A 15475-nucleotide genomic window follows, 5' to 3' on the forward strand; every position below is an offset into this window, starting at 1 on the left:
AATTATTAAATTATTAGATTATGAAGATTTTTTAATAAAATTGTTGTAAAAATTTATAAAAGACCCCTTCGAAAATTTCAATAACAAATTTATAGAAGTGCCATTATAACGATTCCTGGATAGATTCTCTACCAAACTACATCAAAACCACGAAACCCATTTTCGATTCCATTTTTTGTCAAATTTTCCCATGGACTCCCTTGAAAATGGGGAAATGCATTTGGTGGCCTATATGGCCCACAGCGATGTCCATATCTCTGCCAATATTGATCTGATCGTTGAACGGAATACCTTTAACGATTCCTGGATCGATTCTCTACCGAACTGCATCAAAACCTTGTAACCCATTTTCGATTTCCTTTTTTGTCAACATGGACTCCCTTGAAAATGGGGAAATGCATTTGGTGGCCTATATGGCCCACAGAAATGTCAATGTCTCTGCCAATATTGATCTGATTGTTGAACGGAATACCTTTAACGATTTCTGGATCGATTCTCTACCGAACTGCATCTAAACCTTGGAACCCATTTTCGATTCCATTTTTTGTCATTTTTTCCCATGGACTCCCTTGAAAATGGGAAAATGCATGGGGCGGCCTATATGGCCCACAGCGATGTCCATATCTCTGCCAATATTGATCTGATCGTTGAACGGAATACCTTTAACGATTTCTGGATCGATTCTCTACCAAACTGCATCAAAACCTTGGAAGCCATTTTCAATTCCATTTTTTGTCAATTTTTCTCATGGACTCCCTTGGAAATGGGGAAATGCATGGGGCGGCCTATATGGCCCAGCGCGATGACCATATCTCTGCCAATATCGAACCGATCGTTGAACGGAATACCTTTAACGATTTCTGGATCGATTCTCTACCAAACTGCATCAAAACCTTGGAACCCATTTTCGATTCCATTTTTTGTCAATTTTTCTCATGGACTCCCTTGGAAATGGGGAAATGCATGGGGCGGCGTATATGGCCCACAGCGATGACCATATCTCTGCCAATATTGAACCGATCGTTAAACGGAATACCTTCAACGATTTCTGGATCGATTCTCTACCAAACTGCATCAAAACCTTGAAACCCATTTTCGTTAAATTTTTTGTCAATTTTTCTCATGGACTCCCTTGCAAATGGGAAAATGCATGGGGCGGCCAATATGGCCCACAGCGATGACCATATCTCTGCCAATATCGAACCGATCGTTAAACGGAATACCTTTAACGATTTCTGGATCGATTCTCTACCAAACTGCATCAAAACCATGGAACCCATTTTCGATTCCATTTTTTCTCCATTTTTCCCATGGACTCCCTTGGAAATGGGGAAATGCATGGGGCGGCCTATATGGCCCAGCGCGATGACCATATCTCTGCCAATATCGAACCGATCGTTGAACGGAATACCTTTAACGATTTCTGGATCGATTCTCTACCAAACTGCATCAAAACCTTGGAACCCATTTTCGATTCCATTTTTTGTCAATTTTTCTCATGGACTCCCTTGGAAATGGGAAAATGCATGGGGCGGCCAATATGGCCCACAGCGATGACCATATCTCTGCCAATATCGAACCGATCGTTGAACGGAATACCTTTAACGATTTCTGGATCGATTCTCTACCAAACTGCATCAAAACCATGGAACCCATTTTCGATTCCATTTTTTGTCATTTTTCCCATGGACTCCCTTGAAAATGGGAAAATGCATGGGTTGGCCTATATGGCCCACAGTGATGACCATATCTCTGCCAATATTGAACCGATCGTTGAACGGAATACCTTCAACGATTTCTGGATCGATTCTCTACCAAACTGCATCAAAACCTTGGAACCCATTTTCGATTCCATTTTTTGTCAATTTTTCTCATGGACTCCCTTGGAAATGGGGAAATGCATGGGGCGGCGTATATGGCCCACAGCGATGACCATATCTCTGCCAATATTGAACCGATCGTTGAACGGAATACCTTCAACGATTTCTGGATCGATTCTCTACCAAACTGCATCAAAACCTTGAAACCCATTTTCGTTAAATTTTTTGTCAATTTTTCTCATGGACTCCCTTGAAAATGGGAAAATGCATGGGGCGGCCAATATGGCCCACAGCGATGACCATATCTCTGCCAATATCGAACCGATCGTTGAACGGAATACCTTTAACGATTTCTGGATCGATTCTCTACCAAACTGCATCAAAACCTTGGAACCCATTTTCGATTCCATTTTTTGTCCATTTTTCCCATGGACTCCCTTGAAAATGGGAAAATGCATGGGTTGGCCTATATGGCCCACAGCGATGTCCATATCTCTGCCAATATTGATCTGATAGTTGAACGGAATACCTTTAACGATTTCTGGATCGATTCTCTACCAAACTGCATCAAAACCTTGGAACCCATTTTCGTTAAATTTTTTGTCAATTTTTTTCATGGACTCCCTTGAAAATGTGAAAATGCATGGGGCGGCCTATATGGCCCACAGCGATGTCCATATCTCTGCCAATATTGAACCGATCGTTGAACGGAATACCTTTAACGATTTCTGGATCGATTCTCTACCAAACTGCATCAAAACCTTGGAACCCATTTTCGATTCCATTTTTTGTCAATTTTTCTCATGGACTCCCTTGGAAATGGGGAAATGCATGGGGCGGCCTATATGGCCCACATCGATGACCATATCTCTGCCAATATCGAACCGATCGTTGAACGGAATACCTTTAACGATTTCTGGATCGATTCTCTACCAAACTGCATCAAAACCTTGGAACCCATTTTCGATTCCATTTTTTGTCCATTTTTCCCATGGACTCCCTTGAAAATGGGAAAATGCATGGGGCGGCCTATATGGCCCACAGCGATGACCATATCTCTGCCAATATTGACCCGATCGTTGAACGGAATACCTTCAACGATTTCTGGATCGATTCTCTACCAAACTGCATCAAAACCATGGAACCCATTTTCGATTCCATTTTTTGTCATTTTTCCCATGGACTCCCTTGAAAATGGGAAAATGCATGTGGCGGCCTATATGGCCCACAGCGATGTCCATATCTCTGCCAATATTGATCTGATCGTTAAACAATTTGTAACAAATCAAAGATAATTTTTTTTTATTTTTTTATGTAATTTGGCCTTTGCTTATGGGTTCCCAAATAACAAGACCTCCAATCGAGTGAATTGGGCTTTTGGTCAATGTAACATTAGCCTTTCCAAGAAATGCCCAACGCATCATTTATTGAGAGTGCCTTTTCTTACTTATTGGCTGGGGTTTTGTCAGAACTTCTCAGGCATCTCGTTTGGGATACCTTGAAAAGTGGGTCACACAAACACCTGTACGGCAAAAAAACGCACACACCAATGCAAATATTATGAAATGACCCACCGTCTTAAAAGAAAGCAAAGTCTAAACCACAAACATGACGGACTGTGTACCGCCACCACCAAAATCAAAACCAAAACAGCAACAACGACAACCCGAGCCATTTCACCAGCAGATTCACTCTTGATGATTATAAGTTTTTGTTGTGTCTTTCGGGCCTTGTGGCTTGTGGGACCCCCAGTTCAGGCTCCCCCCTCTCGACCGCCTTTTTTGCTTTCCTTTCATTATCGAGCGGCAAAGTATTGGTTAAGCAAGCAAGGCAAAAAGCAACGAAATCGAAAGAAAATACTCTATAGGTGGGATTTTTAATGCGAATATGGAATGTTATTATAAAATAAAATCTAAGGGTTAATGATATTTTTATATTAAAATTAAACTTATACTTTTTAAAAGAAATATTTACAATTCACTAATTTTACTAACATTCCTATAAATTCTAATTTTCAGTAAATTATTTATATATGAAATATGTTGAATTTGTCTGACACAGCTTTTATTGAAACAAACAATAATAAAATATTATAATCCCAGCACCTTTCCTAAAAATCAATGGACCCAGCTTAATGTAGAATTTAAAACAAAAGTCCCAGCGTGACCAACAAATGACGAAGTCAAAGATGCGCCAGCAGCATCTTCATCTCGTTCCGTAAAATAAAAATAAAATAAAAACAATACAATCATGAGATGATGATCAGAACCTTAACTTAAAGCTCATTACGATGGCTATCAATTGCTGGAGCTAAGGGGGGTCAGAGAAAGAGGATACAAAAAAAAAAGTGGGGGATGGGGCTATGGGAAGAAGCGTGGGTACAGCAGGCGAAATAATGAAGCAGAATCGCCTGCATGACAATGATTACTTCAAGCCAAAAAAAAATAAATACAAAATAAAAGAATGGGATGCCCGCAGCTCTCGCCATCCCACTTCCACATTCGCTGGAGACTGAAGTTGGGAACCGCTGTCAGCTTTTTCAGAATATTTGGGCCAAACCGCCAAATGTAAACATTAAATAAAAAGAAGAAAAAAAATCAGATGATGGTTACTTAACAATGTTGAACAATAAATGAGCCCCAAATATGCATGAGTGTTTGTGAGGGATTTGGATGGGTGTGGGTGCCTCGAGTGTGTTCGTTTTGGATACTCGATGTTGTGAAATCAAAAAGCAAAAATTCAAAAACGAAAAAAAGGAATGCAGGGCATACAGGTGCCTTATGGATTTACCCGCTTTGAGTCATTCTGTTGCCAATGAAAGCAAGTTAATGATGAAAAATTTGGTTATAAATACAAATACTAGAGTTTAAAGTCGATTTTTCGGTACAAACTAAAAAATTAGGCCAGATTTTTATATTATAGACTCCAAACCTAATACATAGTTTCCTACTTTCGACTTAAACAAGCATCTTATAACTAATCAGCTTTTAATTTCCAGCTGGCATGCTGTCCTTTTTTTTATTAATTTAATCGTTTCTTAGAATAGTTTAAAATTTATTAAGCAAATTATAATTTTTTGTAGACCCAGGTCTATTGTTCCTTTCTTATATGATGTCATACGTATTGTCTTCAGACAACTATACTTTTTTTGGGGTTTCCTAAGCATAATTTATATTTGGGTGTTACCTGGTCTTTTCACCTTTCCCCTCCTCTTCTCTTAAAACCCCCCCATTTCTTTCGGCCTCTCAGACACAATTTGCAAATGAGTTTTTGGTTGATTCTTTTGGGCTCTGACTCTGGTCTCTGGGTTTGGGTTAATTAGTGAGTATCTTTCCTCAGCACGCACAACAAAAACCAAAAAACAACAATAATGCTTTTGGCGCTCGAGTGTCTTACGAGTGTGTCGGTGAGTGTGTGTTTGTATGGGTAATGGCGGCGGCATTGCTGTTCTTATTAGCGTTGTAGCTTTTAAGCTTAAGCTTGCCCCGAAAATCTGGGTCACCAGTGTCGTTAAAGCCTCTTTCCGTGTTTGAATATGTGTGTGTGTGTGAGTATCTGTGAGTGCGCAAATTAAATATTCACAGCGTTGGCTAAGCAAATAAAATCTCCATCGAAACTCGCAGTTGTGTTTCTTGTTGTTGCATTTCCTTTTGACCACTTTTTTTTTTGGTTGACTCTTTTTATTATTTTTTTTTAGTTTCTTAGCTTTTTTGGGCCCGAACAATCAGAGATGTTGCGGCGCATGAAAGTGAATCAGAATGTTTTAGCCGTTGCTGCTGCTGCTGATTGTTCTTTGCAAAGCAAATGAGATCAAAAGTGGGCTTTAGTCGCATCTCTTTAACCTGAATATGTCAACCCTTTTGCCTTTTCTTATTCGAATTCTTTTCTTTTTTGGCATAAAAAAACACCAAACAACGTAATGACCAATATTTGTATTCCACTTTGTTAAATGTACGAGTAAACATAAAAAAGAGAATGGTTTGTGCGAAGAATTCAAATGGAACCAAGGATGATGCCATTAATTTGTATTAAAATAATTTAATTTTTAAAAGATTGACACCATTTTATGTTGTTATTTATTGACCATCTTTTAAAAAATGTCAAAATAATTTGACATCATTTTTGTCAAATTCTTAATCGTTTTATAAAACCCACAGATATTTGGAAATAATTTAAATATTCTCCGTGTGCCAAATACTCGGTTCCCCAAATGTTCTATTTACATTTTTTGAGTAATCTGTCTTTATGTGGGCAACTCTTGTTGATTTGTGAAAAAATAATGAGGCAGAAAACAAATTCTGTGTGCTGTGGGCGTTTCTTATTATGAGTTATACATACGAGATGGACATCAATTCGACGGTTCCGCCAGCCGTTGGCTATAAAGAGGTGTGCCCTGACCTAATTTTATTTTTCTCCTCTCAGATTCATTCGGTGGGTATTTTTTTTCTTATTTTTTCCGAACCTCGTCTTTGTTTATTTACGCATGAGCTCAGCATTACGCGGAGAAAGAATTCTGCATTTTTATAGTTCAAGGGGAATAGTAAAAGCATTCTTAACCCTTTTAGGGAGGAAGCCATTAAGTAAATATCCATGCCATTTTTGCATCATGCCACGGGCAGGTAACGCGATCAGACACAATGTCAAAGGACGGTCAACGGTGAAATTTACAATTTTATGGCGGACTTTAAGTGGAAAACGGCAAACAGTCAGAGGCAGAGTGGTAGAGGTTTTATGGCCATGACAAAAGATAGCCGGCGACAAATGTTGCATCCGCATTGCAGCTACTCTTTATGTTGCTGTTGCTGCCTCTGATGCTGCTGGTGATGGTTTTCTTCTCATTGCAATTGTTGTTCTTGTATTGGTTGTTGTTGGTGGTAGACTTGCCCAGGGTCGTAAATCATGTGGCAATGTTTTGCATGTGACATGGACCGAGTGACAAGAGATTGACCCAATTTCCCAAACTAATCCGTAGCGTGTCAAATTTCGATTCCCTTAACCTGGTCGTCTTAAAAAACCCTTCTTGTCTGTTTAAGAAAATAAATATTTAACTTTGTAGCTTAAAACAATCTTGCATACATATATGTTTATATATATCGGCATGAAATCATAAAAAACTAATGCCAAAAAATTGAATCTGTCGGTAACTTTTGAAGGTCAAGAGATTCCCTAGGATTGTGCAACAATTGACCTTCAAAATTTGTCATTATTGTAGACAAAGGAATCGTTTTCAATTGTTATGTAATATTTGAGCTGCAAAGGGCGTGTTTATTATCCTTTTTGTTCCGGCACACGACTGGCACACATGTGGGATCTTTTTCATACAGTGAGGCGGTTAAACAAAAAGAACTGAAAATTCGTTAACTTTACAGGGTGTTCCGGAAATCTATGAAATCCCTTAAAACTAAATAATAATAATTGTAGTTTTTTGTTATTTTACATAACTTAAGACTAGGGTTTGAATTGAACAAATTAAACAAAGAATTAAGAAACTAACTTGATTTTTTACAGCAGTAAATCAAAAGACTTAAGAAACGAACTTGATTGCTGAATAAAAGTATATAAGTACATACGCAGTTCTCTTGGACTTTGAATCATCAATTAAATGTTTATAAATATTTTCAGTACAAATAGATCTCTGCCGGTATCCGTACTTAGTATAATGATTCGAAATTATGATCGCCCGAAATGGAGGAGTTTCGTTGGCAGGGCTTTCAGATGAAAGGCAACAATAATGAAAGAAGGAAAACTGTTACTTTCACATCAGCTTAAAGCCAAGATTACACTCACTATGAAGGCCAAAAACACAAACAACAACAAAAATAGAAGCGTAATAGTTGCTAATTTTGTGCATTGCTTTGGCCCCGAAAAAACGTCAACAAAAAGGGCTAATTATGAGCACACTTTCGGCCAAAAGCGGACGGAATGGCACTCACAGACAATGCAAAAGAATCACGTCGTTATAAACTGTTTTTTGTTGCCATAGTTTTTTGTTTCTTTTTAAGTTCCCCATTGAAATTGGAATTTGTTGTTGCTGCTGCTGTTGGCATTTTTTGGGGTAGTGCACAAAAAGGTGAGCACTTAAATGAAAGTTGTTCAACTGCTCAGGGAGCCCTAAATTGTTTGTGTCTTATAGGTGCGTCTGTATATGGAGAAGGTAGTAAGGTGTAATTGTTGTGAGCTAAATTGAGGACATATAAAAATATATTTCTTTTAAGCCATAGGAATCTAAATGGCATAAAGGGTTTTTGTAACTTTTCTTTGTCTAAAAAAAACTAAAAAAATCCTTTTTAAGAATCAAGCTAAAGTTTCCTTTACATCTTCTTAAAATTTATGTATATTATCTTACTAGTTTCAACTTCTAATGTATTTTCCTATTTTAAATTACATTATTCTAAATCTGTTTTATATGCCCCAAAACATCTAGTACATCGCAGATAGCATAATTAGACAGAAACCCAAAATTATAATGCTTTCGGCTTCTCTCACCCGTGCATAACTTTAAAAGTGGCTAGAGGCCAAGGGGAACAGTACAAAAAGGTTTAATATCAGGTGGGTGTATTACCGTAATTGAACCCTAGTCTTAGATTCGGGCTGAGGAATATTTTATATGTATTTTATGCTTCGCACATGTGTCATGCTTATTAAACTTTTGGTTCTGTTCCAAAAACTATTTTGGGCGTCCGCACTTTATGATTGGTAATTAAAAATACTATATGTATATAATTTTTTTTTTTTGTTTTCTGAAACTCCCCTTGCCTATGTTGTGGGGGGCAAGAGAGGAGCTAGGCCAAGTCATGGTTGGATCGTCTCGTCTTGACTTGGCCTGGTCCCATTGACGGGCAAACGAGTTGGCCAAGTGCGTTAACAGAAGGGGCGGAAGGGATGTGCAGCAGACACCCCAAAAACCAACAAACAGGCAGCCAAATGTTGCACTACATTTTAGTTGTACTCGTAGTTGCTCCTGCACCCGGATTTCAAACCGGAGTCAGAGCTCGAGTCGCTGAAGTTGGCATCGTCATCGCCACCAGTTGCTAAACTTGTTGCACATGTCGGATACTAGTCAGCTTTATTGAGTGGAAAACTGATGCCCATTGGTGTTGTTAATGTGGCTGGTTTCTAGCTATATTTAGGAAAACTTTTCAAACTTTAAACTTATTCTTTTTATTTTAAATGTTATCGTAAGTCATTAAATCCATAACCAAAATCTGAATGAAAAATTTGACTTTTTTTAAGTTACAAGATTTAGTTTTAATTTAACTTGAATTATAAAATTTAGTGCAGCACTGAAGATAAGTCGGATTTAAAGACAAAACTGAAGCTGGTTGGGGCTGAAGTTGAGGCTGTTCCTAGTTTTTGTATCAAAAACACTTAACAACTTGTAAAATTCTCCGACTGCTGCAGTTGACACACATCTGTCACAGTCGGCCAAGTGGGTCAGCTGGTGGGGCAGGAGGTGGTGGTTGTTGGTGGCAGAGTGGATCAGAGTGAAGTGGTGCGATCTTGTTAATCGTTTTTGATTGCCGCGTTGATGTTCCACCACCTGAAGCACTCAAATGATGATTGTCGTTTAGAGCACCGAGCCGTCGACTGTCATAGATTCTTTACTTTTCCCCACCGCCTTGCTGGATTTCTTGATTGTTGTTATTATTTCCTATTGTTATTGTTGCCGTGGCCATTTTACAGACATTGCTTATTATGAGCATTATTAGCTCAGCTTGATCGCTTCTTGCAATCTCCGACTTTCAACGCTTGGTCGGCTCCTTGGGGTAAGATCCAAGCACGTGACAAAAAAAGCCTAAAGGGGAAGAAAGAAACCACAAGGCAGTATTAGAGGGGGTTATTTATGGCAGAAAAAAAAAAAAAACATTCAGGAAGTCTCAATGTTACCAATTATTTTTTAAATCAGCAAATCAAAGATAATAAACAGAGCCAGAAACAAATCTGGGCCAATAATTCCACTTTTATCTCAAAAATTCTTTTGATAAAAATTCAAGCATCATACAAATGCGGCAAATGCGGTCTTACTGCCCCTATTCCTTCTCCAACTCCCCTCCCCCCACCCCATCACTCTCATCATGGCTCATAAAAAATGTAAGAATTAAAAAAACATAAACATTCAGGCAGAAAAAAAAAAAAACATTCAGGAAGTCTCAATGTTACCAATTATTTTTTAAATCAGCAAATCAAAGATAATAAACAGAGCCAGAAACAAATCTGGGCCAATAATTCCACTTTTATCTCAAAAATTCTTTTGATAAAAATTCAAGCATCATACAAGTTTTATATTTTTGATATACTACCTTAGAGTTTCATAAAAACACAGTTATATTTCAGCTTCTTATTAGGTCTTTTAACCAAAAAGATGTTGCTTTATATATGATCGTAACACGCTTACGTGCTTCAGCCGTAATCATCCCCTGAACTTTCATGTAAAAGTCAGAAATAAAACATAAAATTCTGTCACACACATTCAGAAACGTTTCTGTTCCTCCAGCCAGGCCCACTTTTAATATTCAATAAAGATTTAACGAGACATGTTAAGCGCTTTTTCAGCCACAGAATGCATAAATAATTATAGAATTGAGCAACAATTTCAGCAAAGCTGTAAAAAACGCAAACGAAAAATGAAAAATAAAACCGAAAAGACACGGCAATTAAATTCAATTTCGTGGCCAATAAAGATGAGGAGTAGCGGAGAAAGACAGAGCCAGAACGATCCGGGGGGTTTGGATGATAGAGGGAGTACGCGGAGTGGCGTACAAGGAACAGTTATGGCCAAACACTGAGATAATAATTTTGTTTAAATTTAATTGTGAGTTATATTTGTACGGTAAATCACGTAGCCGCGTGGAGTAGGGCAGGCGGCGAGAAGTGGGGTCATCTGCGGGGTATAATAACCATGTATTGGTCATGGCCCAAGGGGGAGCCTAATTGGTCGAATTGATATATTACTTTATATATCTTACTCTTTACGGCAATTGAAGCATGAACGCAGCAGAAGTGGAAAAGGTTGGAGGAGTGGAAGAAAGGCATAGCCACTCTATGGAAGGCATGGAGACAAAAGATTTCAAACTAACAAATAAAATAAAATTCACGTATAACAGTCACTTTCAAATTGGTGGGTAAAGTTGAAAAAGTTGCTAATTTATTGATTTACATTTCTTTGCATTGAATTGGCAAAAATTAAAAGCTCTCGGGAATTTTTATATTTTTGTATTTGGCAAAGAAAGAAGCTCTCTTGACCAATCATAAATAAATTAGGCAAAATAACAATGAGGCAGAAGTTAGCAACATAAAAGGAAAGGTAAAGAAAGAAATGTGAGTGTATGGCGAGGCAGATGAAGAAGAGGAAGAGGCAACAACAAAAGTCGGTCATGAAATCGCAAGTGACCCACTTGGCAAGCGAACGAAGCAAAAAAAGCACAACACCGCCAGCAAAAAGAAAGAAAATAAGAGAAAAACGAAAGACTCAAGCAACGAACGCGCCGCAGACAAATATGACAAGCGACGCTAGAGCGAGCGATAGAGACAGCCGAGCTTGGATCGAAAGAGACAGCAGCTGGCAATGTGGCGAATCTAAAGGAGGACACCATAATTGGTAATGCACACACACACACAAAGGCCGGGAGAAAAGGGGGCGGCGAGAGGCGGTGGTGGGGTAAACCTGCCATGAATGACTCGACTGGCTCCAAGCCGGACCTGTATGCGTCACTAAACTTGACCAAATTATACAAGGAAGTCTGCAGACTCCACCTCGTACTAGCCTCCTCCCCATGTCGCCTCCTCGGCTCTCTTTCACTGTGCCTGCCCCATCTAACCATAGGCATGTTAGCTAATGACATTTCGTGGCTCTTCGCCGTCCCAGACTGAGTTTTCTGTCTGGTCAGCAGGTTCAAGACACAGTGCGGGCGTCTTCGGAATCTGTATTTATTTCTTCTTGCTTTTTTTTGGGTGAGCTGGGGAAATTTTCTTAGTTCGAGGAGTTTCCCAGTGGGTTTTTTTTACATGTTAAGTGAAAGCACAGGATGTGATTTGTTGGGGAACCCATCATGATTCGGTCACGAGTATGCCTAAGTAGGTCTGATAAAAGTGAAGATAGAAGCCATGCCACTGACAGGTAATTACTTATTGGGTTGCCTATTCTGGGAAAAATAATTGCTGGAATCTTATAAAAGGGTAGCTAATATTTGCGATTTTAGTTTTAAACTATACTATTTTTAAAGTTTATTTAAGTATATATTATATTTATTTATCTCGGCTGAACCATATACCTTTAATACTTTAAAGATATCAACCTAAATATCCATGTTCTCATCATTATTCAAATCTTTACGATAGATGAATATGAAGCACTTCAAAAAACCATTTCTCATATGATCAACAGTGAACTCTTTTTCCAGCAATTTTCTTAATATTTCCCCCACCCCAGCGTGTTGGTGTAAGTGTGAGCCACTCTAGGCATCGCATACTAGCCGCATAATAGACTTGGCCTACATACAAAACACTCAGACACTCAAGGCATTTTTTCACTCGCTCGTTCCGTCAGTCACTTTTACTCTCTGCTCATAAGCATAATCATGCTTACTCATGATAATCAGACTCTGTTTCTGTTTCTTGGCTGCTCAGCTCATTACCATGCCAAGCCACAACAACAACAAAACCAACAAAAACAACAAAAAGCAACAACGATAATAACAATAACAATTATTATACAGACTTTAACTAGTTTCCACACTTGGCCTGGTCTAGTCTGAGCTACCGCACTAGCCCGCACAATTTTCCATTTCCATTTTCTTTGCAAATGCGGTCTTACTGCCCCTATTCCTTCTCCAACTCCCCTCCCCCCACCCCATCACTCTCATCATGGCTCATAAAAAATGTAAGAATTAAAAAAACATCAAGAAGAGATACAAGTAATAAAATTGAGCACAGATTGAGGACCTCTGGGGAACTGTTTCCTGATGCGCCAATAATTTTGGTAATTAAAATTATTGACTTAAGAGGGGTTTATTTATGAAACAGTGGTGAAGATAGGCAGATGAAAGAAATTTATTTAGAATTTAAAAAAATATATAAATACAAACTTAAAAGCAACAAGCTTTAATATTTTATTTATATTAGTCCTAAGAGTACCTATATCTTTTAAATAAATGATTATAATTCTATCATACCTAAAAGACATCTGACAATAACCAATACCAATTAAAGGTAGAAGGATGTACGGCCATTTTGGTACCACTGTAACTGCAACATGGTGTTGCAAACCTAAAAGAAGCACGCAATGCACACTCACACTCACACGAATACAATTTAAAACTCACACCCTGAGATCGCGCAGTTTAAAACGTTTTTCGAATATTTTGAATAACGGTTCCTGGTGCATACCAAAATCAAATCAAGTGGAATCGCCGACCGGACCCGGCTTTAAGTTTTTGGTTTTGCTTTTCGGGTTTCGATTTTTTTTTGGGTCTACGTCCCCACACCACTTGACCAAAAAACCCACGAAACGACAAATCGAGACGCATATGAATTTTTTTTTTCGTTTTTCGTCGGCAACAAGTGCGCTGGCTGACCAAAAAAAAAACATAAGAAATACAAACCGAAACCTGTTGGCCCATATCACGTACCTTCTGGCCTACACCCCACCGGACCCCATTTCCATCGACTCCTTCTCAAAACTCCACATAAAAAGATGGGACGCCGCCGTTGCCGTAGCCGTTGCTGCTTGGTGGAATTAATTATGTAGCCCAAAGCTGAATTATATGCGAAAGCAACTACCCACTACCCACCCCTCGTGCCACCCCCTGCCCCTGGCCACCTTGCCCCTTGTCAGACGGCAAGTTGTTGGTTTTGTTGTCCCCCTTTCTCAGTTTATCTTCCAAATGCGTTGCGAAACTTGTTTGTGCATTTAATTTATGGGCGCGACGCGAAGAACAGAAGACAGCCGGCCAGAAGACGGAGGTGAAGATGAATATGGTGGAGAAGACAAACTCAATGCACTTGTCCGCCAAGGGGGCAAGGGTGTGCCGGTTACCTTACGCACTCCCAGCCTCCGACGTATCCGACGGATCACGCGCAACGCAGCTCAACCAAAAAAAAAATCAGATCCAAGCACGTGACCCAATTTGTGGTGAGTCTTATTGCAGGTTCGAATTCAACCAGCCAGAGGGGTTGCATGAATAGGAAGAGTGGGGAGAAGTGCATTCGGAAAAAATAAAGATTATGAACCAATCCATTAGCTATTTAATTTATAAACTTACGCCTAATGAATGTCACAAAATTATAAGTTTAAGGAAGAAGAACAAGAGTTTAAGGTGATTAATAATGAATCCTTTCAATAAGAAACATTTGAACAAAATTTGTTCTCTCTGTATGCAACTGAAACGATTCAGGATGGCTTGGCATCCTTTGTCCGCTTTGATTATGTTGCGCCTCTCATAATTGGGTTAATTTTGTGTGGCACCAGCGGGCAATAATTCGCTGCATTTTCTTTTCCTTTTCACCATTTTCTTTTTAGCTTTTTTTTAAATCCACGTATATATACTTTTTTTTGACAACTCCCTGACAGGCGTTAAATTTTGGCAAAGACCTGTGATGTGGCTGTGGTTAAAGGTGAACAGTGAAAAATTCGAGTCGAGTTCATTTCGTGTCTTCCCCTTTGTTGGTCTTTGACAGGCATGACACATGCAACATAATGCAAAAAATAAATGAGAATTCGAAAAGATTTAACGGTTGTGGGGTGGGAGACTTTTGGGAGGTTGATGAAAGATGAAAGGGTCTGAATGATGGTTAATTTTCGAGAATAGAAACGTTAACATTTTTCTCACCAATCAAAAGACTTAGGCAACGAACTTGTATTCAATTACCAAAGCTATTATGAAGAAAATAATTCGTTTATTTGTTTAAATAACAATAATATCAAACTACTATTTATAAATATTTAAAAGTATGACTACTACATTTATTTTAAATGAACTTTCCCACCATGTAAATTATGGATTACTTTGCAGCCAAGTCTAATTTGCGACACTATCAGTTGCATCTAGGCTACCGCTGGCACTCCAACAGCTGCCACAGAATTTCTTTTTCAACACTTCTATACCAAACAGAGAGTATCTTACAGATACTGGAGAAGCTGGAGTAGGTCTTGGGGACTTTTTGTATTTAATGCCAAACTGATTACAAAGTGACACTGAAAGAGACACAACCGACACCCGCTGATATGCAAAATGGCCCAAATGAGAGCACAGATACCCGAATGTAATGGATGCAGTGACACTGCCAGGCAATGGGGCCAGAGTTGGAAAGAGTTCGGCCCATCAGGGGATCCGCTGCAAATTGATTAATTGGCTACGCCAGTGTTTGTGGCAACGGGAACCAAAATCTCCTGACCGAACTGAAAACAAACCATCCAATCTGATGACAATTAAGCAGTTGAGCAACTTAAACGGTATTCCAAAAATCTCCCGAATCCCCCCAAAATAAAAAATATAAAAAAAATACAATAAAGTTACCGCCGCTGCACAAAGTAGAGGAAAATTCAATTAAAAAAGCAATGTGGAGCGGTTAACAATGCGCCCAGTCATTGAGATTGTCCGACTGCATCGGTGGCACATTGACGCAGGTGCAGACCAATTTGTATCTGGTGGATGCGA

The sequence above is a fragment of the Drosophila bipectinata genome, chromosome 3R (assembly GCF_030179905.1).
Source record: "Drosophila bipectinata strain 14024-0381.07 chromosome 3R, DbipHiC1v2, whole genome shotgun sequence".
Lineage (NCBI taxonomy): Eukaryota > Metazoa > Arthropoda > Insecta > Diptera > Drosophilidae > Drosophila > Drosophila bipectinata.